The sequence below is a fragment of the Helicoverpa armigera genome, chromosome 12, assembly GCF_030705265.1.
Source record: "Helicoverpa armigera isolate CAAS_96S chromosome 12, ASM3070526v1, whole genome shotgun sequence".
Classification (NCBI taxonomy): Eukaryota; Metazoa; Arthropoda; class Insecta; order Lepidoptera; family Noctuidae; genus Helicoverpa; species Helicoverpa armigera.
This window is the reverse complement of record NC_087131.1, coordinates 3,592,250-3,617,752: the sequence shown is the minus strand read 5'-3', so window position 1 is coordinate 3,617,752 and position 25,503 is coordinate 3,592,250. Positions and strand designations below refer to the sequence as shown.

At 35.9% G+C, this 25,503-nt stretch overlaps 1 protein-coding gene across 9 annotated transcripts in view; it reads right to left on the bottom strand.

The window, feature by feature from the left end:
- The window catches only part of Mub (mushroom-body expressed), a 191,628-nt gene that overhangs the window by 125,668 nt on the left and 40,457 nt on the right, over nucleotides 1-25,503 (bottom strand). For 8 of the 9 annotated variants that reach the window (XM_021332756.3, XM_049838951.2, XM_049838958.2 and 5 more), the window contains exon 2: nucleotides 4,706-4,739. The exons of the other annotated variant lie outside the window; for it this stretch is intronic. The gene's annotated coding sequence lies outside the window, so the exon portion shown is untranslated. The remainder of the gene's footprint in view (nucleotides 1-4,705; nucleotides 4,740-25,503) is intronic. 9 annotated transcript variants of the gene reach the window in all.

Below are 25,503 nucleotides of genomic sequence, written 5' to 3'. Positions count from 1 at the left end.
AGTATTGGTGTGAGTTTGTCGGGGCCTGGTGCACTGTCGTTGTTGAGTTGAGTTATTAAGGAATCGATTTCGGTATTGTCTGTTGGGTGAAGGAAGAATGAGTGTGAGTTTTTTGAGATGGGTGAGTATTTATCAGCAAGAGAGCTTTGTGTTTCGGATAGTTTAGCGAGAATTAAGTCTGACAGGTTCTTTCCTAATGAGGTAAAGTATTTGTTACAGTTGTTGAGTGTCTGTGTAGGATCGTCAGAACTGGCTGTTAGTTTTGAGGCTTCTTTTGTGTTGTCTTTTGAGCTGTAAATTGATTTTACTGTTTTCCAGAGACGCTTAGGGTCGGTTCGGTTGTCCTCTATTAATTGGCTATAATATTGCTGTTTTAATTTTTTAATTATGTTGTTGCAGAAGTTGCGGTATCTATTGTAGACGTGACGTTTCATATAGTCTTCAGGGTGTGAGCGGGAATGTGAGTGTAATTTGTCGCGGTGCCGCATGCATCTTATCAATCCTGGAGTGATCCAGGGTTTGATGTTATGACGTCTTCGACTTATTTTGACTTGGTGAGAATGTTTGTGAATTATGCTAGAGATAGTATCAATAAAAGTGTTGACAGCAGAATTAGTACAGTTTTGAGATAGGACATCGCTCCACGTTAGGTTATTTATTTCCTCAACGACGGCTTCTTCGTTTACTTTAATTTGCCATCTAGGTTTGGTTCGAATTGGGTGTTTGTTTGTTTGTTGCGTTATGGCAATCGCTATGTCATGGTCCGTGATGGAGCATTTGCAAATAATTCCTTTAGACTTATTTTCGGACTTTACAAAGATGTGGTCTAGACAGGTGTTTGCTCTGGTAGGTTTTGTAATTGCTGGGAGAAGACCGTGCGTGGCTAACATGCACAGGTAATCCACGTTTCTGTTGTTTACTTGGTTACAAATGTCTATGTTTATATCCCCGGCTACAAAGACCGTGGCGTAATTGCTTAGTCGGTTTAGAGTAGAGTCTAAAGATGCGATGAAGTTTTCAGGACTTGTGAAGGATGGCGATCGATAGATACCTAGAATGGCATTTTCTTTATTGGTCATCAAAATGCAGTCTGCGTCCGTTATATCTGGTTCGGAGACGGTGAAATTTAGTGCGGTTTTAGTATAAATGACGACCCCGCCGTTTTTATTTGATTGAGTATGTGTTCTGGCTCCTGTATATCCTGGCAATAATTCAATGATAGAACCGTCGCTGAGCCAGCATTCCGTTAGAACAATAACATCAAAATTACTATCGAGACGTTGTAGTGCCAAGCAAAAGGCGTCGAAATTGTGTTGGTAGCTCCTGATGTTGAAGGTTAGAATTTTAAGGTTATCGCTTAGTTGTAGCTGTTCCCTACAGCTTTCTAGAAGGTCAAATGATTGGCATTCGATTTGTATACTTTCATCAATTTCTTGGATCACGCTAAATAAAGCCATTTAAGTAACTATAAAAATTATGAGTGATACTAAAATTCTTATATTGGAATGCCAGTCTAAACCAGAAGTTCTGCTGCAGGGAGTTTGATATATATTTCTGTGTGAGTGTTAATTTACGAGTGTTAATTGGTGTACTTGTATTTGTGAGTGTGAGAACATATTTTTGTGTTCGAAGTGAGGTGTTAGTGATGTACAGTGTTTGGTGAAGCAGTAAGCTTTTCGTGTTAGTGGAGGGTAATCGAGTGTGTAGTTTGTAGTGTGTTTTTTGTGAGGTGTGTGTAGTTTTATCAAAATCAAGTATACAAAAAACAAAGACAAAAAGTAAAATTAAGTAAGGCAAATTATTAACTAGGTATGAACTACTATCTAAGAAACAATGTTTAGAGAATTGTAATAGCGAGTAAATGGAATTAACAAAAACTTTACTCAAAATAGTTAAAAAAATTAAAAACATTTGGTTACAAGTATTAAAACAATTTGAAAATCTCACTTCTTTTATCAAAATACTAGACATCCTTGAAAATGTTTGTGTGAGACTATTACAGAAACCCAGAACTTTAATACGTAACAAGCAAGCAAAAGTGTGATGTTTATACTGAGCTTTTGGACGGACGAAGCTAGTCGTCTGCTGGGCTGGTAGGGCAGGCAGGGGCGTCCGGGGCATTGTCCAATGTAGGGTGGACAAGCATGAGGCGGCGCAGGTCATCAATATCTTTGATTTGAATTGTTGGGTTACCTTCTTGTTTTCGGATGTATATTGACCCATTTTTGGTCCAGCAGAATTTATACCCATTATCTTTAGCCGATGTTCTGCATGCGCGAAATAACTGCCTATTTTCACGAGTGAGCCTTTCGTTGCAATATAGCTTTCGAGTTGGTCCTTCAATTTCAATATCCGAGGACGTAAGGTTACGCCTGGTTTTTATGGCCTGTAGAAACTCGTCACGCTTATAGCGTCTAACAAATCTGACCACTAGTTGTCTCGGGGCAATCGCAGTATTGGATGCAGAACGCTGCTGACGTGGGCCTGCTCTTGTTACGCAGTCTAGGTCATGCTCCCCCAGGGGGACTCCAATTTTCTGTGCTAACGTATGAATGATGTGCAGTGGGTTTTCATGTTTCGTCTCATTAACTCCAATGACCTCTATCTCGTTTTTTAATGCAGCCTGTTGTTGTGAGTTTAGCTGTGCTCGTAGTTCGGCTATAGTATTGTTAAGGGAGATAATCTCTTCTTCACGTTTTTCCAGTATTTTTATTCGGGCTTCGTTATCGTCTAGTCGGGCGTTACAGCGGGTGAGGTGGGTAGTCAAAGTTTTGATATGATCTTTTAAATCTCCGACATCCTCACGTAATAGTTTAATTTCGGCTGTAAGGGTGTTCAGGCATTCCGTTCCCGTTGGCACATTGTTTGGGGATGGAGGTATTTGCGTGGAGGTCAATATTTTGGATTTGTGAGGGGCGCTGGAGTCATGGTACAAGGTGTCAGCTCTATCGGGCTCTTTGTGTTCGCATAGTGAACAAGTCCAGCTGCGTTTCAGTTCCTCAGACGGCTTTGATAAGTTGACGCAGATGTAGTGGTAAAGACGCTCACATATGCGGCATTTTATATGTGCAGCCTTTACTTGCCTGTTGCAATTGGAGCAATTATTAACCATTTTGTAGTGTATTGAAATGGGTGCAGGCCCGCGAGTCGAAGCAGTAGGCAGTTTACGAAATCTGCGCAGAAACACGCATTGATGCGGTCTGCGCCGCTTGACTTTCGTAAGTGCGTTATGATAGTATAGCCCTTTAAGCGCTGACAAGCTCAATTCAATAAATCGTGCACGAAATAATAAAGCGATGGGTAGGCTGCATGCGTCTTTTTTTGTCACCGTAAAAGCTGCGCGGCGAAAAGGTCTTAAGCGCCGTGCAATACGCGTCGCTTCCGCGTTTTGTCCGATAACGTTGGCGAAACACGATTTGCACTTGTTGTTGTATTGTTAAAATGATAAAACACCGGTTATTTACTTATTTCACATTTAGTTTAGTATTTCAATTGTTACACTGTGATTATGAATAAGTTTGTAAACTAATGTTCAAAGTTATTACTTGTAATTGGCACTTTTAACTGTCTATTTGGATTTATTTAGAGCGAGATCGGGCGTGCACTGTTTACTTGACCGACGCGTCGTCGCAATGAGCATATTGTTCATGAGCTAATCCTTACGTCAATTTCCGTGAACAGGCACCTAATACGGCAGTGCACCTAACTCGATGTTGCACCTAATACAGTATTGCACCTAATTGTGGTCACTCGGCTACATCAGATCAGCTAGCAGGCGTACTGAATGGCTGTATGTCGCACTTTCCTGCTTGGACTGTGCGTGAGTTGCGCACCTAAAGTATAATGTGAATAAATGTGGGTGAGAATCATAGTTGTATGTGTTGTCAGGGCAGAGCAAAGACTATAAAGCACCCTCTACCCATAGATCCATCTAATATAGACCCATCAATTACAATGCCTGTTGGGACAGAGAATTGTACTGTAGCTAAGTACCTAATTGAAGAAAATAATATTTCAGATAGTTTATCTACAAAATATTCAGTGTTATACAATCATCTAGGTGCCAAGTCCTAAAATATAATCAACTCTTATATTTTGTTACTATAACTCAGAAAACAATTAATAACTGAATGTAAGAGCTTCTTTCTATAATCCTTCGCGTAATATTTATAAAATTAACTGTAAATGCTCATTGACTCTTTAGTTTCGTTTTACGGCTCCTGAATTTAAAATTATACACATTTTTTATGTAAGCAGCTTACGTTGCAACCCTCTTTTATTTCAATACTTTTATATTGATTCCCATTACACACAAAGGGCCTTTAATAATAATGCTCATAGTTTATTCATTTCAATGGTTATCTTATTTATTTTCATTGGCAAAATAAGTAGGATCTAAAAATTATTATTCGACAGAAGAGATTAAGATTTTTCTAGTCGTAAGACATTTGATGATCAATGATTTGATATTCTTGATTTCAATAGTTCATTCTCAGCTAGGTTCTCTTTCATCACTTTGATGTTACAGTGGGTACGGTACACCATTGGCCGAAACCTGAGGTCCTGAGGGTAGACATCCCGATTTTCCTGTTACCCAAAATTGTCCTGAAGTACCAAAACAAAATGGAACAAAAATATCTCGTCCATCAATTTACAAAGAAAAATATTTAGATTTAATCCTGATCCTTCAAAAAGCCGGTCTTACCTCAAACACAGTACATTAAATCCCGTTGTCCAATCTGTAACAAAAACAATACGTAGCGTCAGTAAGAGGCAAACGTGACCCAAAAACTAATGGCGGCTTCAGATATAAGACAAGCAATACACTTATCATGTCGTAAAACTGAGGAGGTAACAGTTTATTGACCCTAAAGGCATGTTATCGTTACATTTGCATAAGGCCACGCATACACACGACCTTATACTAACCCTTCGTTTTTACGAGCGAATGTGTCTATATGATGCTCGTGTGTAGAGCGCACGTAAATATTTTTCTTGAGGTACTGTATCTATTTTAATTTGTAAGACTGTCTGTCTATTTTAAGTAATTTCTTGTCTGAAGTAATAGGTATACTTATAAAGCTATTTCGATGGTTCACTTATGATTTCCAAATAATGTACAATTGTTGAGTATTATGTGTCCTTGGCCTAAAATATAAGGACAAAATACTTTAACATAGACAATTAGCTTTACTTACAACGCCCTACTATAATATCAAACAAAGGACATTGAAAAGTTCAGTAACTTAATAAAGGCGTCCAATTGTATTTGAGTTTTATTTTTAAGAAATTCTAAACGCGCTCCCCAGAACAATAATCCTTGTTTGAATGCTAATTAATTTGAATTAATTTCACACTTTGAAAAAGGTATAATCGAATAGACAATGCTGAATTACTTTTTGGGGAATATTTCGGGATTGTTAAGGAACCTGGTATTATGTTAAATTTTGTCTAACATTTTATTACGAAACTTTTTCGAGACAGCTTTTTATACGATGTCTCGTAACTGTTAAGTACCGCGGAATTTTTCAGTTGATTGCATTCAGAAGTTGAATTTCTGCTTCTTACGTCGCGTCGGGACTCATTCAGTAAAGTTGGCTAACTCTTGGAAGTGAATTTGCGCAAACAGAATTTTGAGCAGCATGCTAATTTACAAGATATCGTATTCGCATTAACAATACAAGTAAATTACGAAGCAGAAAATATTGCTGTTTGTTCTTTTGAATCCATCTAGAAAATTCTTTTTTTTTGCATTTTAAAAACATGTAATTCACGTCTGACTTAGGCTATTTTAATTTAAAAAAACAATTACCAATTAATGCAGATATTATCATAAAATAAACATAAACAGCTATAGGTATTGCAATTTAAAACAATAGTTTCTATAAATACTTTTGAAATTCATATTTAATATGATTTATTATAGCACGTTATATAAATACTTATAGCTTAAATACCGTAACACAAAAACACCTATCCCATCAGAACTATCAAAACAAAATTGTTAGCGTGTTATAATTTCAATGGCCATGCAAAACCATGTACAATGTTTGCAGTATTCGGCTCCATACAAAGTTTCGCCGCAGCTTTAAATAATATTAGTATACAAGCGGAAAAGCTCAGTTTTCAATTGAAAAGTTAAATTTTGCAATCACTAACAGTGCGCTAGTCAAACTTGAACCCGGGGGGTTTAACGATGCAATTTAGTCTTTCGCATGGGTTATACATTACTTCCTTTATGTGTATAAGTTGGGTGAAGGTAAACTGAATATTTTATTGATCGGTGATTAGATCGCTGTGCGGAAAACTGTCCTAAATTCTTAAGATATATATATGTAAATAAATATACGCTAGAAGCTTAGTATTATAGGGATTACGAGCTGCCATTTATTTCACTCAAATATTTCCAGAAAAAGTCACTCTTAATTGTGTAGTCTGTGAAGGTATGAAATCGTCAATCAATAGCCTGTATCAAGCGTGGAGACGAGGCCTGTGCTTTGCAGTGGTTAAATAAAAGGCTGAAGGTCCTATAAAGATTTTTTTAATAAAAAGTATCAAAATACTTTTATTTGAACAATCATTCTACAATTTAATCTAAAGAAAACCCAATAAAACGTAAGAAAATTCCAAAATAGAAGCAAAATAATCTTAAAGATGGTAATAATATCGGTATATCCTATTTCATAAACTGTACATCAACGGAGCGGTATTATTATGTTTACCCCAGGTAAATTGTTTACAACGATTTACATATTTTAAGGTAATTATACCACAAACTTCACTGAAAGCTTTCAATATCTTTTGCTAAGTCCATAATTCAGTGTTTGGTAAAAGGTAAGAGGACCAAATTGAATTTTGTCATTTAATCGCTTTTGGTCCTTTTAATCCTGGGTCATTTTAAACTTTGTTGTAAATAAATGTGCCTATTTTTGGTTAAGATATTTGTTGTAAACTGGATTTTCACACTTTACGGAAAGGCCTAATGTATTTATATTTCGTGCAGGTAGTTTATATTTTGAAATAAGATTGGGCCGTCGTACTTTTACTCAGCAGCATGGGCGTAGCCACACTGGGGCAAGCTGGGGCACTTGCCCCACCCTGGGCCTTGGCTCTGACCTATAAGGTGTCTGATTAAAAAATGTTTTTTTTACTAACTCTAACTAACAACATCAACAATCATATGTACTATCCGTAAGTTAATGCACAAAAAAATTGTCTTCTTTGAAAAGAGCGCGATCAAAACAAAATACACGCTCGAGTTCCCGAACGTGCGCGGTGCGCGCGTCATTTGAAAGCGAGCCATATTCCCTAAAAGAATAGTTGCTATGTGGCGTAGCGAGCCGAGCCGTCCATCTAATCCAAAAAAATATGCATTGAAGGAGATGGAACTGGTAAATGTGATCAAAATTTCGGAAATGCAATTTTATCCTAGCTAGTGTAAAAACCGTGCTCGCTATTTTGCTTGCCCAACCATGTACGACCTGTACAATAGAACGATCGTTTAGCACAGTGGTTCTTAACCGGTAGTCCGCGGACCACTGGTGGTCCCTGGAGGCATTCCGCGAAGTGGTCCGCGAAGCTTAGCTGCGCGAAGTTGCTATACGTTATCTAACTTTATTTTTATCGACTTATCTATGCGAGCGAGGGGGTTTTCGTATGGACGTAAATCGGGTGTGTCGTATTTAGTCTATCTAGTAAACGTATTCATGAAAATGTATATTTGGGCGACATTTTACGTAGTTTTTAGTTTTGAGTCTTAAAAAATAATTAAAATTTCGCGCTCGCTTCGCTCGCGTATTCAGAAACTTAATTATTTTTGCATTTGTCAACAAACAAAAAGTTAAGTACGTTTGGCCTAAATTTTAGGTAATATTTGGTATAAGTCCGATAAAAATTTCACGCCCGCTTCGCTCGCGTATTCAGAAACTATATGCCCATATTTTTGCATTTGTCTACAAGCAAAAACTTAAGTACGTTTGGACTAAATTTTACGTAATATTTGGTTAAAGTCCGATAAAAATTTCGCGCTCGCTTCGCTCGCGTGTTTAGAAACTATATGCCCTTATTTTTGCATTTGTCAACAAACAAAAAGTTAAGAACGTTAATGCTAAATTTTACGTAATATTTGGTTTAAGTCCGAGAAAAATTTCACGCTCGCTTCGCTCGCGTATTCTGAAACTATATTTATTCATTTTATTACAAACAAAAAGTTAAGTACGTTTGGGCTTTACCTAATGTTTGGTTTAAGTCCGATAAAAATTTCGCGCTCGCTTCGCTCGCGTATTCAGAAACTATATGCCCTTTTTTTTTTTTTTTTTTTTTTTTATCGACGTAAAATCATCAAATGACCCCTCCCGCTGTGGGTTAGCAGCGGTGAGGGAGTGTCAGACTCTTACTGACTAAAATCGTCGTGTTCCGTCATAGGCCTTTTATGTACCAGGGCCGCGGTATCTCTTTCGAACAACCCGCAGCCCCGGCAGGCCTTGGCCCTGCTGGGCCCGCTGGGTTGCTGACGTCTCTTTGAGGAGCGCGTGGAACAACGCGCGCCGTCGACACGGGTCTGTCGTCTAGGAAGACAGAGGGACGATGAGCCACCCGAACTCACCGCCCACAGACCCACGCCTACGGTGGCCGGGAGTCATCTCGCGACACCCGGCGCCCATGGTGTCTACCTGGTCCAGCGCGGCGGCCGGGATGAGAGGTGCGCACTCTCTGGCGTTCCGCCTCCTCCTTCTCGAGCATGACCGCTTCGCCCTAACTATATGCCCTTACTTTTGGTTTTTGTCCTGTGTGTGATTGTTTATTTTCTGTACCTGAAAATATAAACCTCTCAAATTAAGAGATTAACAAGTTTGAGATTAACGGCTCAAGATACAAAAATTAGGAGGGCCCCCGCCCTCCCCCGGGGGATAAGTTGACTGCTGCCCCACCCTGAGCCCAAAGCTGGCTACGCCCATGCTCAGCAGAATGAAAACAAGAACATATATATGCGATGCTTGTATTTTTCTTTTTTTGTATCTGTAAATACATCACGTAAAATGCGTTTTATCAAACAAACTTAATTGTTAATGGACATTAAGTATACTGAGTGGTACAAAACCACACTACATGTACCAACAAACCCGCAAATAAATTAACTTTCTACCCGCAAATACATATCTACGTCATAAAGCGTGTTCTCCTTTATTACAATAATATTTAGCTAATTTGTCAGACAGCTAGCTGTCATAAATACAAGTTTGGAATTCATTATGAGTTGTACTCGAGGTATCTTTCCGCAATGTATCAGACTACGAAATTAATAAACGTTGTATTTTGAATAGGACCCGGAAAATTCCTAAAGAAAATTATCAACAATACTACTAAAATTAGGTATATCGACTAATATTTTGTATGTGTATGTTTGTTTTAGTAGAAGTACGAAAAATACTAACATTAAAGGTTAATTTTAAGCAATTGGTCTGCAAAAAACGGGGCAAAAATTCATCAAGACTTTTGTAAATGATTTTTAAGGCAGGCACAACGACGGAATGGCTAATGAGCCCCGCATTGGGCTCTTTGTTTCAGCATATTCATTACCTGCTTCCATCGCCGTTTGCTTACAAAAAAAGTATTCATTGTTTTCCATCTACCCTCTGGAGAGTAAACAAACAATATCTCTAACAATTTTGGGGTCAAGTGATTTCGTCCGGTGAATATTCAGCAGATAATTATAACAGAAAACAAGCTTAATTAGCACAAATCGCGTCCAAAGAAATTACTGTCGGGGAATTTTTCCAAAATGTTTTGATGAAATTAACAGGTACGTTAATTGGGGGAAGCACTTTTATGTGTCAAAGAAATTAAAAAAAAATGAATTAATATTTTAATTTGTTTAATTAAAGCTGAATTATTCGAGTCATCTTCAAGTGTAAGAGGAGTTTTTCCTTCCTTGTAGGAGTCACAGATAAATTAAATATCTGTGTTGTTTAGAAAGCAGAAAGTCAGTGTCGTTTAGAGCTAATTCAATTATTTTGTTCTGACATCGCTTGCTTGCATTTTTTACTCTACATAAAACGCTAGTGTTTATTATGCATAAACCTCTCCATGTAGTGTACTCCATGTGGTACTGCGGTACAGGAACACAATGCGCTTGGTAAAAATCAAATGTGCTCAGTTGTATAACGGGTGCAGTTGGATGCGATAATATTATTTAGCCATAGAAAAAGACATGAAACATACCAAGTTGTACTCTTACTAGTTACTAGCTTCTGCCCGCGACTTCGTCCGTGTTTAATTCAGATTCGATCGAAACTGAAATTAGTTAAAGGTAAAGTAAAGCCCAATGGGGCAATGAACTCACTTATAATATTTACCTATATTTTATATCAATTTTCATATGTAGGCAATGTGTTTTTCATTTAGGAAGGAACACTTGAAAATACATAAGTTACAAATTGGAAAATATACAAAAATATATAATATAGCCATACCACAAAACCCTTAATACCGCACCAGACACAATACTCCAAAACTGTTCACGTTAGCTAGAATATTAGATGAAGTGATGTTTGAATGAAAGTTCTTAACTCAGTATAAACCGGCGACTTCGGATCTACTGGAAGGAATCAAGTTGTAGTTAGTTACACCGAGTTGCTGCCGTGGCTTATTGCTGCACCCAACAGATTTAATAGTTTACAATCGCTATGAATAATGCAGTTTTGATAACTTCGTTGTTATAATCGAATTTGGCCGATGAAGTTGGAATAAACAATGCAATGGTTTTTGCTGTGGATGTTGCGTTATTTTGTGTAAATATTATTGTTTGTAGGATTTGAGAGACAAATGATTTTATCGATTTATTTAGTGCAAACAAATTGTTTTATTGACATTATGTACGAGGCAACAAATAGTCATTTCGTCTCTATAGCTTATTAGCTAGCATTTATTGAAAAATGCTTAGCCAAAACTAGGAATATAAAGCCAGTAAAAACTCAACAAACTGAGTACAATATCCCCAAAACGCTCGCAGCACGGCATGAAATCTTCGACTCCACCAAATATGGGTAGCAAAGAGAATTTTTCGATGTATAAAGCACCTTGGCGGGAGTTTGTGGACGGGTAAGTGTTGTCGAGTAAATCCGATCAAATATGTATGGGGAAATTCTAGCGGCAGCCAGTTTCCGGCCGTTCGGCCTTTTGCATCCAAAACTGATGCATCAGTGCGTTGTTGCAGCCTTCATGTTTTATGATGTTGAGTGTTTTCTGCGGAAAAAAGTTATTTAGTTACGCGTGCTCGTAAATGTAGGTGGTTGAGTTTAGACTTTAGGTTTTGTTTAGGTGTAAAATTTTGCTGTAAAGTTTTATGAATTATTTATGTTTGTCGGCTAATGAATACTAAAAATAACTAGTTACAAGTTAACCAGTAAATTCCATTCGTATTTTAAAGCTGAATACAATAGCAAATAAACTTTGGTTTACCTACTTATAGATTTTGTAATTAGTTATCACCAGACCTTCACTCCGCAGCCCTGGGACTAAAAGGTTAATATGATAATATTATTGTCACAAGATTACAGTTGTAATATTACCCTCATTGATCAAACAGACCGTCTTCGCCGGGGACATGTATTTACAGTGACCCGACGTTGATATTAGATTTAATTTGAATGAGACAGATTCTACAACCAATCAGAGAGCACAATTGAGCCAAACCTGATTTACCCAACCCTTCGTTTACCAATCAGAGTATCAACTTTAAAAACTTCCAGGAAGCTTACCCACACACTGCAGACTTAACAGCAGGCCGACAGTTGACCAACATTTTTTTTTAAAGAAAATCTTTTTTCCAATTAAAGTATTCAGTCACACTGGTACCGGCTGAAAATCTCATCTTTGTAATGTGCGTAAGTGTGCTACCATTCATCTTCAAACTGATTTATGAGCCCAAAGGAACTATCGGCCGACTAAAAGTTGCTGTGCTCTAAAACCTATTACACTATTTTATTCACATTTGCATGGTAGCAAATAAAAATAGACAAAGCTTTTGAGTTTTATGCGCCTTGCAAATGTTTTACACGAAACATGACACGTGCGTGACACAACAAACGTTGTAGTAGTCATCGAAAAATTACACGAAAACTACAAACAATGTCACACGCTGACCTCACAGGCTAGAGTTACCAATTGCATGTAACAGACTGTTGAAAAAACTTTTTTGAATTAGCTTTGTTATGTTGGTACTAGGATTTTTAGGTGTAGGTGACATTATAGAAAATTAAATTTTTGATTCAATAATTTCATAAATATGCATTTAAGTTTCATAATTGGCTTGAAAAATGGAAGCCATTGAAAATAAATAATAGAAAACACTTTAATGGTACAAATGCCGAAAATTTTGGACCTGTGCTGCAATTCAAAGTCAAAAAAGATTATGTTCATAATTTACAATTCTCTATATGTCACTCAAAAATATTTTCGTCACAAAGCGACTTAATTTAGTTTAAAAAATACTCTCAAAATAAGAATAATATTACACAAATAATAACTTGGTCCATTTGAGTGGGCACGTGCGAGTTATTCATTATTGATGTTGTCGTGTTAAAGTGGGCACGTGTCGCCGAACTCTGACCGTAAACCTTCTGCATGTGCAGGGTCAATAAAATGATGCTGCATTTACTGAATATATTTCTATATATTTCAGTTTTTTTTAGAGGATTTGTAAAGGCAGGGGTGTAAAATATGTTTACATTTAAATAGACACAAATATTAATTCGGCGTATTAATAAGACAGTTATTTTTTGACGATAGTAACACTTTCTTCGTCTTATTATTACCGCAAACTCAAAACGTTTATTCAAATTAGGCTCGTAAATCAGCACTTTTTGAACTTCACAAAAGTCACTAAACATTATATAATTTAGTTACGCAGGTATTTAATTTAATAAGGGATTATCTAAAGTTTATAGTCTTTATTTATCAACGAAACATAAAATTATTTATTTTTAAGATTCTCCTTCTATGTGGCGAATAAAACAAAGTTTATCTAACTTGGATTGAGAAATGAAAAATGGGAGTTGATAGTTGCGAACTGTTAGGCACGCTAGCAAACTGGGGATTACCGATAATGGCCAATTTAAGTGCTAATAAATTTTGTTTACGTACATCTTGTAACATTGGGTCGAGCCTAATCGGTTATTGACGAGGTCAATCAACCTAAAACGCCCGTGACTTTACAATGCCAAGTTTACAGGCAAATTATGTCAAGCTTCCCAAAAACACTTTCTCATACATATTGACTATTGGAAATTAGTAAGTAGGTTACGTTAAAACGGTGCTCCGTATAATGCGGCGCTTACGCACTCATCGTGCTACGCAGGCACTAAGCTACGGCGTAGCACGTATTGCGCTACGAAACTACGGCATTTTCTTCAATACACTGAATTTGAATTGTATTGAATAATAGTTTTACAACAAACCAAGACATTTTTTGCGTCACAAACAAAAATTAAGGCAACCTTGAAGGCAGATCTCAATTATCAAAGAAACTCACTTTAGGAAATTATATTTGCACCTCAAGTCTAAGACTGAGCTTGGAAAGGGCCAAGTCATATGCAAGTGACAGTCTTAACGTGATTGGCTTCCAATCCAGTTGCACATACATCCAATTGATATGTTTTGGAAGTTGCGTGTGAACTTGGAACTAGACTTGAATGTTGCTGATTATACTGAAGTTAGTAAATGATAATTTTCACATTTAATACCAATTAGCGATTGGCTTTAGCTGCACCCTGGGTATGTACGCAAACCTTCCCTCATGTGTCTATCAATTGGTGATAACTGTATGATAATCCGCTTGCAGTAGTTTTTGAGTTTATTTTGAACAGATAATTAGATACGGTAAAGAATTTGGTTTCATAAGTAACATAAACAAGGTCGGCTATCCTCCTAACCGGTTGTTATAAAGTAAACATACCAAAAGTTAAGTAGGTACCCCTGTGCCTAGGATTACCTTAAGCCACCAACTCCGAATGCTACCTGATCGCAGTCATTGTTAGAGTCCCATGTCAGAGGCTGTCAGACGGATTTGAGAAAAGTCTGCCACTTAACCTTGTTATAGTAGAACCTGCTACCTATGAGGTAAAAAATGACATGAAGTTAATATAAACTTTTTGTTAAAATAGAAGGGTTTGGATTTATTTAGAGAGCAATATAAGGATGTCAGGAAGAGATCGCTCTTAGCGATTAGACCGCCCATTATGTCACCTACTTTAATTTAGTTCTAAGATCAAACATGTAAAAACTTGTAAAAAGTTATAAAGAACTAGCTTCCACCCGCGGCTTCGACCGCGCAGTGTGTTGATAAACAGCCGCCTATTTGTTAATCCAGGTTATCACCTATCTACATAACAAATTTCAACTAAATCGGTCCAGCCCACTACGTGAAAGAATAACAAACATACATCCGTACATTATCTCAAACTTTCGCATTTACAATATTAGTAGGATATTAGTAGGATAAGTAGGTTATCTATCTATACATATATCTGAAATCTAATGAATCGGAAACGAGTAAAATAACTTGATATCAAAATACAGACTAACTTATGAAGAATCGCTGCTTAATTTGATTGATCAGCTAAACTTGCCATCTATTAGAGTTAATTAATAGATATGTACTGACTGACCAAATGACTGTGTTTTTGACGAATGTGACTCGTGGTTCAGTAATAGCCGCACGGGACGATCAATCAAGATCAGGTACCATCTATCATTACGGATGGACGATACACGCCATATCTATATATTGTATAGCACCTATAGCTTCAGCTGATAAAATTCAAAGTTAAAGTTAAGTATTGGAAACTTAAATTTTTTAATGCTTGCCAGGTTAAGATTACACTATTTCCCGCTATGAATATTACTCTAGGTATTTGTCTCTATAAAATATAATACTCAAATTACATCACAATAAATATTCAACCGTATGTCTTGAGGGTGTTAAATCAAAAATGATCGTGTGAAATAACTTTCAAATCCAGAATAGGTAGGTACTATGTGCAGGTTTTAGCTTAAGTAGTCTGTTAGAGACAAGCTGAAAAACAAATGAAGATTTTAATAATTAAAAAAAAAAGATGCTTTTACCACAAAAACACCTATACAGCATGTTGGTTATTCACTTTGTTATTCACGTTGTACTATGAAAGTTTTGACGCTGACATTGACAGCTCGCTGTGTGCAACAAATCGAGTTCAAGGGATACAAATGGGGAGGTTTTTCACAAAACCTGCTTGATCAATGAAAAATAACAGAACAGAAGTTTTTGATGTGCCATATTTTGACTTACGAAGTTTGATACAGCTTGACATACACTACAATTTTGTGCAGTAGTTCATATTTAATTAAATATGCATAATTCTAAGTAACTATTTTCATTTCCTGAATATTTGAATTGCTACATAAGTGAGCTCGCGTAAACAGGTAATCAGAACTTTCCGATATTTTTACAAATGAACAAACCTACGCCAAAAATCCGTAACTTCGGTTAGGTACGCTTATGTGAAAGAAATTGCAAATATCCGAAAACTCGTAAAAGACTTCGCACCAATTGGGGATCTAAATTAAACCCTATAAATTGAACGCACACAAACATAGATAATGCGCTTTAACTTGTTCAGCGAGTAATATAAATTTACGACTTTATTACTGCTGGGAATTGAGTACTGTCATCCGAACATACTGTTATCAGCCTCAACGTTTTCCGTTATTGATACCAAACTCCTAAATTGCGGGTGATACTTTTTGGCTTTGATAGGTATTTTTAAAGCGACTTGCCATTGAGGTTCTTTATTTCATGTAAAACGTCCGATAACCAAAAAAATAAAAACTTAAGATTACCAAATAAGATTAGGTACCATAAAATAAACTTTATATCATTTGTATTTTGTAATATTTTTTTTTGAAAACAACAATCTTGCTTGATTGGAATCAAACCGTCACACTCGTACCTGAGAGACAATTATTACCTAACATACAAACCTAACACCTGTCTTTAAACTAAGCACTTTCTTTACGCAATATAAACATTAATATTTACAACAATTTTCTACGTAAAGGGTGCGATGTAATGTTAATAATAATATGCAAATAAATTCATGTTTAGCTGTTATGCGTACCTACGTCAAATCTGAGATGCGGGTCGTCTTTGCTCGCGTATTAGTGAGCTACAAAATGGATTAAGTCCCCTCACGAGTGGAATTATATTAATAAGAAATTAAAATGTGGAGGTACAAAAGTTACGTTACCTATATTTTTTGGTAGGGACTTTGAATAATAGAGAAGCTTATTTAAATAGTTTTAAGGTTAGTTCAGTAATCTCTAACCATTCTACTGAATACATGCTTCCATCCTATAAGGATTCCATATGTTGTATACTTAGGTACCTACGTACGTAATAACGTAACATAATCAAAGTAAGTAAAGTAGTAGTAAGTAAAGTACTTATATATAAAATATGGTTTCTTAAGGGTACAGCTTAAAGAAGTTGGTGAAATATGCTGGCCGTATACAAAGATTGTCATTATTACAAGTGACATAATAAAATATATTTACAGCCCGTGAAATAATTATATAACGTGTCTGCTGGGATTCGTTACATCAACATGTTGTTACATGTCCATGTAAATAAATTAATATTAATTACGAATAAATATGAAAAATTACAATTATTGGTCAAACATTAATTATGCTCTCGAATTCGTAATATTCAATTCAGGTAAATATTTACAACATATTTAAATGAAAATACTATTGCATAAGCTTTTCCCTCGATTTAAGTTTTATTCCTTTTTCAGTTTCATCGAGTTTTCAAAACTAATTTCTCTTTATTCGTACAGTGTACACTTTGTAAGCTATGTAAGGAAAATTGCATAAAGAATGTACGTCGAGAAAATTATACTTAGAGTTCATGATATTTATTTTTGTTAGGTATTGTAACCACAGCATAACTTTTGTGAATAAAATTATTTTAATTCTAAAAGTAAGTTAATCATAAGGAATTAATTATGAATAGAACAAACATTCCGATGAGGTTTTTTTGGCTTTTATAAAACAGACGGTTCACAAAAGACATCCCGAAGAAAGACATTGTGTAATTGTTTTTCTGAAGAATATGCAGGTATGTGAGGGTCTATTTCGCTAGATATATTCAAACAAATTTTCGTTTATTTTCTAGCAATACTGTAACTCTCTCGTCGTAACGTTACGTCTATAAATATGGCAATTATTGAGAATAGAATATAGGCATCAAAAGAGCTAGACTAGCTCTAAAAACCGCCTCAAGCACATAAAATTCAAACTAACTACTATGTCTATTACAATAAGCTCCGAATTTGTTTGAGAGTGCTACCCTAATGATGACGTTGCATAAAACATTTCACTAACTAATACTAACTACTTCAGTATAATGAGGTGAGTATATCAGGAATTAGTTCTGATGGTCAGCTGTTTTGTAGGGAGCATGATGAAGCAGGATTTTCGTAATAAGTTAGACGAGGGTCCTAAATATCGTATTTTGTGTAGTTGTTCAATCATGTTTGTGTTACAAAGTGGGGTCTGTTATTTAATTTTTTATTAGTTCAAAAATATACTGTTTTGTTTTTTGTAGCGAGCAAACAAGCAGAAACAACTGAACTCGCATGCAGCCTTTAAAAGTATTTCATTAAATACGCTCGAAATAGTTAACTTTATGGTTTGGTCTATATAGCATAAATATGAATATGGTGTTAAACGATTATTTATTACATAATTTTGAAGGACACGAATAAGTATTTGTTGCTATTTATAATAGCATTATGTAATGAAAGAGAAGAATCAAAAACAAAAGAATCCAGCACAAAGCCTTCACATTCTCCGTTAAACATAATACTGCCTTTAGAACGACAATAAAACGTCAGAAAATAAAGAAACAAGCTCTCAGCTCATTCGCTAAAAGACATTAAGTAAGACTTGCGAGTCTGATATCAGGTCTGCATTCAAATGAGATATTCAAAACGTTAGGAATACGTACAGCTTGAAACTAACCCCTCGTCCTGCAAACTGACCTGCCCTAACTTGATTATCTAGAGAGCCTGACGAGATACGCTCGCTGGAAACGACAAGGCCCAACTAAAAAGTCTTATCGCATTTCTTTGACATTGTGAGCAGAAATTCGGCTGCTTTCATTTTGGCTGTATAGTCAGATAACAAAATGAATAGAGTCCTCATGATTTTAAATTAAGAATAAGTTTTTTTTTCATATTCTATTTTTAAAACAGCTTCTTTTGTCAAAATTGTGTCCTCTCTGTGTCTTTATGAATCTGTGCCATAATGCCGCGTCTATATTTGTACTTAAAGGCACTTTTGTCATATCTAGAGTACTCTTATATCTTGGTGGAAGTAGACATCGTATGTCGCAGCACACTCATTCAATAATCTGATTCAATTTCGAGTGAAGGTACAGTTTCATGCTTACTGACGTCTTATTTAATATTCTGCTCTTGTGTTCGTTCATCTATGAACTTGTGTTTTGGGTAAATAATATATAGGCAGGTAAGTATATATAGGTATGTACAAATGTGAAATGTTTTGCCTGAGATTATTTATTTTTGTGTTGATATTGGTTTAGTGTATGAGGTAACACGTGTACCGATGCCGTACTAACGTTGTCTATCGCGGAAAATATTACAATATAGGTAGCAATTTTATTTTATCTTGTTCAAGACTTTTGATAAATGTTTTATTGATAAATCGTGGGTCTTTTAAGTAAATTATTGAACTTCACATTGCTAAAAAAATGTGAGGTTTTGAACATAAACATTTAAGTAGGTCTTTTCCACGTACTCTAATAATGGAGACTAATTTGCTTTAACTTATAGGACGTACACCATACACGTAGAAATTTTGCACAAGTTTGCAAAACTTTTACAAATCTTAAGAAATTATGTTTAGACAGCAAAATATAATTTTATATCAAAACTTTCAAACTACATAACACAGGCAAATGTACTTTAATCATTACTGTCAATGCTAATTACTATAAACCCCAGATTATTACCCCAGAAGTAATGATAACTAAGCTATGATGACAGCATCGGCTATATTTTACACTATAATATAATTGTAGGGCCCGTTAATAGAGGATTTTCCGACATCTAACCCTAAAGGGTTAACTTGCGTAAAATATGTCTTTACGACTAAACGGAGCCGACCGTCGTACACAATTAGGTATAATTATTACGTGAAACACAATTTCATAATATGGATATCCACCAAAGTAACGATATATACTGTTACGATAACCTATACCTATACATAAACATCCGATATTCATATTATGTTCAATAAAGTTTTTTCCAGACATAGTGTTATTAGTAATTTTTGAATAATTCTATCTCGGACAATTTAGGCTTTCAAAAGACGGTCTATACCTACTCTAAAAGTATTAAAGCGATATACAATAAACATCATATTTTAACAACCAACAAAAACTAATACAAGATAGTGCATACAAGTAAGTGCATCAAAATCGACTCCTACTACCTATAAAACACCTGAACCAGTTAATTTATCTAACATTCGCATAAATCAACAATTATTATCTTACTCATAAGCACCTACATAAAATGCACGGTAGTGTATATCTATTCTACGTTTCTAGTGTACCTCCGACAAACGTTGCCTACGTCATAATAAATTGCCTGTTTACCATTATGCGGTAGATACGCTCCTCCGTTGGCTGAGAACTAACAGATTGTACATGTTATTATAGCTATTTATCTGCCTTTTACACCTGCATCAAATATTTCTCGGGTCGCGGCAAAGATTAGACAGTAGGTAGATGCTCTCGTTTTTTGGGCCCGATTGGAGCTCAGTGCTTCTATAAAAAACAAATAGGCATTGGTGAAATCTATACCTGCCTATTAGTGTAAATCTGAAGTATTTCTTTGTTTGTTGGAAGCACTAATCTCAGTTACTTCATTGTTAAATACTCTGTTGAGGAACACTGTACTTTATCTTTATTAAAATAGAAAACATAAAGTACTTACCTAAATTACGACCCAAATATAAAATGATTTGATGCCACTTGACCCATCTAGTTCTGCATTTTAAATTCTCCGTAAAGGCTGAAGGGTCCCAAAAATAATACTAAAAGGTCTATTCATTTCACGAGATGAACGTTAAGGGTATGACATGATGAAAATGAAAATATATCCGACAGGCTCCCCAAACGCACGGAAGGTTGCCCAACCTCCTTTGTTTCGTAACAACATGCCATTCTTTGTAATCGCCTCAAATCCTTTCCAAGGTATTAATTTAATGAATTTTACTTGTCATAAAATTAGCCTGTTTTGAGTTAAGGGTCCGGACATTAACTGACGAGAATGAGCGTGTAAGAGGGCCGTAATGGTTAATAAACATAATTATGTAGTGTTGCCTGCAACTGGCGGAAACTTTGTGACTTGCATTTTAATGGCTAACTTGCTCATGTTCAGACGTTTATTTTGGTACTGTTGAATTTGTATTGAGTTTGTGTGTTTGTTGATATGTTTGGTTGTTCTTAATAAAGTGTTTTACAGACTTTAGTGAACTACGTAACTACCTGTAGGTACTTATCCCTAAAAGCTCTAAGAAGGTTGCATATATCACTTTTGCTTTCTACGTTTTCCTTAATGCTAATAAAAATCTCAATTCACCTGTTATTTACTATAGGAAAATTCACGTCAAAAATAACCAACATTTATAAATGTGAGGGCAACCCAGAAAATTCCATTTACACAAGGCAAAGTGCTCCGACGCGCAACGTCAAGATGCATCGTCGAAAATTATGCATCGCGGCAAGTACATACCGAAATATTGCAAGCAACAAATAGCGGGCTCGGTGCTGCCTTCCGCAGCATCCAGAATTTCACGGATTATTTCGTATAACGTATTCTTAACATAAATAATGTTTTACAGGAATTCCTAAAGCCCGATTCCCGACGATCCTGCTTAAAATGTAAGCAAACATTTAAAGATAAATAGGGGTTGTCCGTTTGAAGTCTATCAGTATTCACTTCTCATAAAATGTTTACAAAGAGAACTCATATTTTGGGAATCAGAATTCCTTGTATACTTTTATGTTGTATCGGTAATACTTTGTTAAGGAAAATAGAAAAGTATGTTGAAATTCGCTCATCGTGAGTTGGAAACTGAAAGTAGAATTATTTGGAGGCGATAGAATGAAGCGATAAAATGGCCGAACACTTTGGCACGTGAAGAATGTTCATAGCGCAGCGCTTAAACCTAATCACATAATGTATGGTCGCCGGCACTTCCACACTCATATTGCTTTTTTCCATATAACTTTCGGGTCTGTTTTATTAATAAAATAGTAGTATTTTATGAAACATAAAGTAGTTATAATAAATTCAAAACAATTTAAATACTGACAGTTTAATATGTTTTATTTAATGTATTTACCTACCTAAGTTTATTTATTTAGGTACATACTTAGTTTTAATTAGTCATACGAAATCAGCTTACCATTAGGTATATACCTATAGGTAATATAAAGTTTCTTATTTATTCAATAATTTTCCTCAAAATATCGTTACTGAAGAATTTTTTAATATACAGCAGATATATCAGGTCAAGGTGAAGTTTTTCATGAGAGAGCGGAAAGGAAAGCACTCATCTCCGGATAGGGACCTTTGTATTGTACGTGAGTGGACCAAAACTTTACGATTTTTTATGTGACAAATTTATTATTGCTACTGGATTTATATTTTGTTTGGTTTTCAAGAAATAAATAACCTCCGGCGACAACCTTGATTTTTTTGGGCAGTTAGGTACCTACTCACAAAGTCACATCTAATCGAATAAACCACAGCTACATTAGAAATCTAGAAAAACCTGTGGATAAAATCTAAGAATGTCTTATCAGAGTATCTCAAGTACATACCTAACTACTTCATTCTCAAGAACACTAAGGCAATGTTACTTAAAACAGCTACTCCAGTGAGTACACATATTGATCGCTTGCACGTGAACTTTGAACGCGTGAGACCTCATAAATGTCCACATTATTTGAGAACGAACGACAAATTCGACGCATGAAAAGACATTAAACTATAGTCGAGTCGCCTTGCGCCACCCGCCATTCAGGCGCACCTTTTCAAAAGCTGTGCACTCCGCTTTTCAATAAATGCTCAATGAATACCCTCGGTAACCTGCCTGCTTCCCTCAAAATTAATAACGTTTTCGATTCTTCCAGAACGATCGAGAGTTTCAACGAATTGTGATAGAATAACTGTAAATAAACAGGACTTTATAAATATTCACGTGATAAAGTTAGGCGGTTTTTGTTTTTTATTGCGGATTCCCAAATTAATTGGTTCATACTTTTGTTGAGCTATTTTTAAATTGGCTGCCTTTTTGCCCAGATTGATTTAATCCCTATTGTTTTATAGATCTACGAGTAATAAATAAATACAAAGTTAATAACTCACTTTGTTGCCTAGGTACTCAAAATTTTCTCTTCACGACCCCTCAACCGCAACGCGCATAAATTTCCAACGACAAAAAAGGTCAATTAATTAGTTTCTTGAGAACAATATACGAGTGCCTATAACAATAAAATAACAAAAGGGTATTCGTTCATGTTATTTCGAATTAGCTGGCTAGAACAAAGGTTCGTTGCCCATAAGAATGGAATATTAATGGAATGGAGGAAAGCTCGCATGATGGGGAAACAATCAACTTGTTTGTGTTACCATTTACAATATCAAATTCCGGCGGCGCGGCTGTGAAGATTCAGTAAACTGTGAATGTTTTAAAATTTTAATGTTTTCGTTATATTTATTGTTCATGCCGTTATTATTTTGCTGGGAAACCGTGTTATGTGTTGGGATCAAGCTTGTAGAGTGGCTTAAAATTGATTGATTGACAAATGTTGTGTTATTTGTGTTCAATTGCTTTTGTTGTTATTGCTTTGGGCGTGTTAATATACCTTGTGCCCATTATACCTGTTACAACAATATTGTTATCCGTTGTTGTGGAAATGTAGATTAATGATGCCTTTATTGGTTTATGAGAACGTTCATGGGATATTGTGCTCTGTACACAAAAAGGAGCCTACTAAGCTCCTCCACGTGTAAAGTTCCTGGTGATTCGGCTGTGATGTTGTTTTTATCTTATTTACCGAAGATTTATGAAAGTTTGACTCTGCCTCAATATAAATTCTAAAATACTATAAGTGAATTCAGCAATTTAGTAAAACTGTATGACCAATGCTCGGTTCTTCTTGAAAAGTTTACCCAATAGGGGGAAAAAACTTAATCCGAATATAAACAAGATTGACATTGACAATGACACCACGGCCATAATAGTGAACTTCATCTAACGACGATGATCCCACATTATGTGTTGCGCTCTCATTATTTCTCCCTAATAGTTGTTTTTCCCCACCGCCAGCTAAGTGCAATTTATATTAATGCCGTCATATTTTCACGTTGGTTACCCGCATTTTCATATTAACTGTGGACGAAGCTCCCATGGTAATGTGAAGGTCCCACCTTCGTCATTTGTTTGCGAGCTGATTAAATTTACACGGCTAACGCGGTTCCCTGTTAAATTAATTCCCTTAATACGTGTGCTGTGTAAGATTTAAAAAAATAATCCGGTGGCGAATCCTCGCTGAGTTGTGACGTCACTTGATGTGTTACCTGTGACCCCTATTTGTGGCTGGATTTGTAGTTTATGGACTTTTTAAGTCGTGGGGGGACATTGTGCGCTCATAAAATGGATAGGGATTTTGACGTATCTTTCTTTTGTTGGTGCAGAATTGTTTATTAGTTGTGTTTGTTGTGTGTTTTGTGTTTTTTTTCCTGTTTGTGGATGGCAAGTATATAAATAGTTACAAAAATATATTACGTGAACCTGCCATACATTTTTTAAATACATAATTTCACCTATAAAACCGATTGGAAAAAATATTTTCCAACGATGTATTAAAATTATCATATTACGCTTTAGCAACCAAATGGAAACATAATTTTTTCAACATTTTCTGTACAGGGCTGACCCAAAAAAAGAGTCCTTTATGGACTTTACATAAATAACGGGATGGATGCGTAAATAAATTCTTCTCGGACCCAAGCTTACGGTTTTCTTCAGCTAAACAAATATACATGAGGAAAAAAATCGGGAACAAAAACCGGGTATAATCTTTAGGGGCACCCCACACGACCGGCTCAACAACGCTAGCCGGCATCACAGTACTAAACCGGATCCGCAAAGCGTATTTTCTTTGAAAACCGATCCCCTGAAATGCTTTACTCACACGGGTTGAAGGACCGACGTCAGGCTTTATAAAAACAACCCTGACTTATACAGAACTCACACCGGTATTATTCGACTTAGTTGGATTGTTCAGTGCTAAAACAACTTTTAATATTGGCATTGGGACATTTTAACGTCTGATGAAATAATACCGTTTTGGAACGAGCAGTTTCTCTACCAAATATTCATGAGCATTGCGAAATGCTAGTTAGGCTTATCAGGCGATAATTGATCCTCCATTTAGTCTCAGTCTAACACAATTATTCATCTAGTCTGCCTTGGGGCGGAGTGCTAGCATCGATGACAAAGCAGAGAGGTGCAACGTACACTGGCCACTTAGTTTCAAGCATCGTGTCCGTTAATCCTTATTTACTGGCAACATAAAACTCGTGCAGATAATGACGTGTCGGCGGTCGACAAAGCTTCAGATGTAAATGTTAGACCAACCCATTAAATGAAGTGTTTTCGAGTTCCTTTCAACCAAATTTAATTTTGAATTTTCGATTTGCTCCATGAAATCCAATAACAGTGCTCACTAAATGATGATGTTTCTAAAGGTTCTAATTTGAAATCCAATTCTGGAAGGCTTTTTGACTGACGGTATTCTGTGTATTTAGATTTTGGTTCTGTTTTGCTGCGTGCGGTTCGGCAAGGGTCTGTGCCCTCCGTCCCCGGAGCGTCGTTAGGGGTGAGAAAGGGATTATGCCAGTTGAATGGGCAGCAGCGCTCGTCTATGTACTAATGATACAGACTGTGATCACCAGTTTACACGCCACATGTTAGATGTGGTGATTATACAATTTACAGTTCCTGGAAGACGTTTCTTCTGCGGTTCCTGTTGCTTTTTTATTGTTATGTTCGTTTGTCTTGGATTTTTTATCAAGTTTGGCGTTAATTTGTTCTTATCTCAAAAGTAAGCATTTTAAATTACAACAAGTAAGTACCTATCCATAAACCTTTGTCATGACTATTGGAAGAGTAAATCATAAAAGATAGTCATTCTAACTTTTACGTGAGAATTATAATTGAAAGTCACTCATTTTCTTTACAAAAATTGTCAAGTAAATTATTGAAAGTCTGGAATACTAACCATTTCAAATCATCTTATATCATAACGCACATAGGTAAATATAAGATCGGGAATTGATCTCAATGCCCTGTTTGGGC